At 38.1% G+C, this 4,822-nt stretch overlaps 1 pseudogene across 1 annotated transcript; it reads left to right on the top strand.

The window, feature by feature from the left end:
• Positions 1-1,078: 1,078 nt before the first annotated feature.
• Positions 1,079-3,509, top strand: LOC147373893 (hyaluronidase Ccc Hy-4 pseudogene; annotated as a pseudogene). Its single transcript, XR_015163037.1, has one exon. The product of XR_015163037.1 is annotated as a hyaluronidase Ccc Hy-4 pseudogene (transcript).
• Positions 3,510-4,822: the final 1,313 nt, after the last annotated feature.

Raw genomic sequence — 4,822 nt, 5'->3', positions numbered from 1 at the left:
ATGTCTCCAGTGATCAAACAATGACCTTTTAACATTTTCTGGGCTGCCCCAACAAGGCAGTGTCAGCATTTCTTCAATGTGGATCTGAATATTCAGTTATTTAATATTATACCAAATCCTTTGGAGACTCAGAGTAGATCAACAATTGCCATAATTTATCCAAATGGATTAGGGTATTATCCTTATTTCTCTCCAGAGGGAAAATCCTTTAATGGAGGGATACCACAGAATATATGCTGGACTGGATGAAGCACATGCTGGAATCAAGATTGGCAGGAGAAACATCAATAACCTCAGATATGCAGATGACATCACACTTATGTCAGAAAGCGAAGAAGAACTAAAGAGCCTCTTGTTGAACATGAAAGAGAGTGCAAAAGTTGGCTTAAAACTCAACATTCAGAAAACTAAGATCATGGCATCTGGTCCCATCACTTCATGGGAAATAAATGGGGAAACAGTGACAGACTTTATTTTTGGGGGCTCCAAAATCACTGTAGATGGTGACTGCGGTCATGAAATTAAAAGACTCTTATTCCTTGGAAGAAAAGTTATGACCAACTTAGACAGCATATTAAAATGCAGAGACATTACTTGGCCAACAAAGGTCCATCTAGTCTAAGCTATGGTTTTTCCAGTAGTCCTGTATGGATGTGAGAGTTGGGCCATAAAGAAAGCTGAGCACTGAAGAATTGATGCTTTTGAACTGTGGTGTTCAAAAGAAGACTCTTGAGAGTCCCTTGGACAGCAAGGAGATCAAACCAGTCCGTCCTAAAAGAAATCAGTCCTGAATATTCATTGGAAGGACTGTTGCTAAAGCTGAAACTCTAATACTTTGGCCACCTGATGTGAAGAACTGATTCATTGGAAAAGACTCTGATGCTGGGAAAGATTGAAGGCAGGAGGAGAAGGGGAGGACAGAAGATTAGATGGTTGGATAGTATCACCGACTAAATGGACATGAGTTTGAACAAGCTCCAGGAGCTGGTGATGGACAGGGAGGCCCAGCATGCTGAAGTCCATGGGGTCACAAAGAGTCAGATATGACTGAGTGACTGAACTGAACTGACCACAGAATATGAGCCTTCCTACACACCTGAGGAAGACTGCTGATGACACTGCAAAAGTTGTTCCTTGGTGGAGGTCAGAAGGTCTTGTTATCATTGTCTGGGAAAGCTAGAAGCCACAGTGGGACAGAAATTGGGGCAATGTAGTAAAAACCACTCTTTAGACTTTACTAGAAACCACCATCCTGATTGGTCAGAAATGAAAGTGAGAACAGTTGCCCAAAAGGAATTTGAAACTGCTAGAAAGAGAATTATGAATGCTACTCTCACACTGGCTTTAGAAACGAGACCAAAATGTCTATGGGGCTTTTATCTCTATCCAGACTGCTACAATTATGATTATAGGATAAATCCACAGACCTACACAGGTAAATGCCCGAGTGATCAAATTTTCCGCAATGACCAACTTCAGTGGCTATGGGAAAAAAGCAGAGTCTTTATATTTCAGTATGTCAAGTTCACATGCTTTGAAATTTGTTCATTGTTGAGTTAGAGAAGCTATGAGAATTGCTGAAATGGCTAGATATGGCTATATTTCACCAGTTGTTATTTTTTTCAGACCATTTTATTTGCATAGTATTGAAACTTTGTCACATGTAAGAAAAAATGCATTCACATGTTTTAGAAAATAAAATTTAGTAGAGTATAAATTTAGGAAAAACTGTTTTAGAATGCTTATTAAAGCTACCCCTTCAAATGTCAAGCCAATTCTGGAACAGTGTCAATGACAAATAGTTCTTTACCTAGTGTTTTTAGATGATGATTCCTACCAGCTTAACATTTAGAAGGATTTCCTGCAGAACAATTGTTGAGCATAAGCTAAATTATGTAACAGATAGATTAGCTTGAACCAGGGAAAAATTTCATTTAAAAAAAGCTCTTAATACCAAAGAGTAGCAGCAATTTTTCAAATAAAAAACACAAAAAATAGAGCTTAGGTAAATTATTAACCAACTATATAATCATATATTACATTTTAATTTTTTAATGCATTAGGTTACTTGAAAAATAACATATCCTGCTGATTTTATTGTTGAGAATCTACAGTGTGATCTAGTAGTGAGTATCAATGCCCTAAAAATGGTTTATATAAATGTAAGCCTTTGACTGTGTGGATCACAGCAAATTGTGGAAAATTCTTAGAGAGATGGAATACCAGACCACCTGACTTGACTCTTGAGAAACCTGTATGCAGGTCAAGAAGCAACAGTTAGAACTGGACATGGAACAACAGACTGGTTCCAAATAGGAAAAGCAGAACATCAAGGCTGTATATTGTCACCTTGCTTATTTAATTTATATGCAGAGTACATCATGAGAAACACCTGGGCTGGAGGAAGCACAAGCTGGAATCAAGATCGCCAGGAGAAATATCAATAACCTCAGATATGCAGATGACACCACCCTTATGGCAGAAAGTCAAAAGGAACTAAAGAGCCTCATGATGAAAGTGAAAGAGGAGAGTGAAAAAGTTGGCTTAAAGCTCAACATTCAGAAAACTAAGATCATGGCATCTGGTCCCATCACTTCATGGAAAATAGATGGGGAAACAGTGGAAAACAGTTTATTTTTTGGGGCTCCAAAATCACTGCAGATGGTGATTGCAGCCATGAAATTAAAAGATGCTTACTCTTTGGAAAGAAAGTTATGACCAACCTAGCCAGCATATTAAAAAGCAAAGACATTATTTTGCCAACAAAGGTCCATCTTGTCAAAACTATGGTTTTTCCAGTGGTCATGTATGGATGTGAGAGTTGGTCTATAAAGAAAGCTGAGAGCCGAAGAATTGATGCTTTTGAACTGTGGTGTTGGAGAAGATTCTTGAGACCCCCTTGGACTGCAAGGAGATACAACCAGTCCATCCTAAAGGAGATCAGTCCTGGGTGTTCTTTGGAAGGACTGATGTTGAAGTTGAAACTGCAATACTTTGGCCACCTGATGCGAAGAGCTGACTCATTTGAAAAGACCCTGATGCTGGGAAAGATTGAGGGCAGGAGGAGAAGGGGACAACGGAGGATGAGATGGTTGGATGGCTGCACCAATTCAACGGGCATGGGTTTGGGTGGACTCCGGGAGTTGGTGATGGACAAGGAGGCCTGGTGTGTTGCAGTCCATGGGGTTGCAAAGAGTCAGACACAACTGAGCAACTGAACTGAACTGGTGTGAAGGGTTGACTCGTTAGAAAAGCCCTTGATGCCGGGAAAGATTGAAGGCAGGAGGAGAAGGGAACAATAGAGGATGAGAAGGTTGGATGGCATCACCAACTTGATGGACATGAGTTTGAGCAAGCTCCAGGGGTTGGTGATGGACAGGTAGGACTGGTGTGCTGCAGTCCATGGGGTCACAAAGAGTCGGACACAACTGAGCAACTCAACTGAAGTGAACTGAATATTATTTTTTGACTTAACACAATGTGGGAAGCACAAAGATGTGGAAATGAGCTGTTTTGGAAGATAATGAATTTGCAGACACTTGAAAGTGTTCAAATTTTAGCTAGATTGTCATTTAAATAGGACATTGTGGTAGGAATTCAATCATTTGATGGGGTGGGTAGGTGAGAAACTCCTTAAATTTCCATTCATACCTGTGAGCTCATTATTTTGCTGTTCTAGTACCTAACACAGAAGTGCTGCAGTCCACTGGGTTGCAAAGAGTCGGAAATGACTAAGCGACTGAACTAACACAAAAGTGGGGCCATTGAATAGACAATAGATAGGTCACCTTCGTGAACCACTTATATTTGAGATAACATTTAAATGCAGTATCAATTCTTCCTCAAATATTTTAGAATTAAATCTATTGATCCAAACACTGTTGATTAGATCTGACATTTCCATCCTTGAAGGATTACTCAGTATTACTCAAAATTTAGGATTACTCAGATTTAGGAGGAAAAGAAACAGTACCATGACAAAAAGTTGAGGGTGTCAGAGGTACCTAATCTGCCTCTCACTCAAACATGCATCTTTTCTTACCTTTTTGTAGCACTTTTTGATAAGGCTTTCTGTATTTCAGAAGGAAAACTGCCATATGGGAACAACACTAATTCCTGGAAATTGTTGGGTATGTTGAGTCTATTCTGCCTCTAGCTAACTTCATACCACTACTAATTCTAATCCTAATTTCTGGTGCAACAGTGAATAAATCAAATCTTTATTTCAAAAATCAGTTCTCCAGGTATTTGATGATGTCAGTCATGCCTACCAAAGTTGTCTCAATGAGCTATTTCTCAACTAACAAATCTCTCAACTGATGTCATATTCTTAAATCCTTTTTGGAAAAAGACTAGATTATATTTATTCATTCAAAAAATATATTGAGTGCTTACAATGTGTTAGATACAATATATTATTAGTAACAATGAGTAGAAAATAATAATCCATGCAGTCAGATAGTTTGTTTTAAGATAATGGGATGAGCTACATCTTAATGAAAGTCTTATTTATAACTTTCCCATTTTTTGGGTACTTTTTGATTTTTAAAGTAAATTAGGGGCTAAATATCACCTCTGAGCTCTACTTCAGAAAACCAAAATATAGAATTATCTGAGTAGTAGTATATTGAAATGCCTTAATGCTATCTTATTGCCTTCCGTGTATCACATATCAACAAACAGCATGGATCTTTCTTATTTACTGTCTAAATAACATTTATTATGTCATAATATCATTTCTATGTTCTCCATAATATAATTATGAAATCACTTTAAACTAACTCTGCTGGATATTTTCTTTCCAGTGTCTCAATTTGAATGA

Source organism: Bos grunniens, chromosome 4 (genome assembly GCF_055505025.1).
Source record: "Bos grunniens cultivar Pamir isolate PY7600 chromosome 4, Bosgru_T2T1.0, whole genome shotgun sequence".
NCBI classification, from domain to species: Eukaryota; Metazoa; Chordata; class Mammalia; order Artiodactyla; family Bovidae; genus Bos; species Bos grunniens.
The sequence above is the reverse complement of the archived record's forward strand: the minus strand, read 5'-3'. Positions and strand labels throughout refer to the sequence as shown.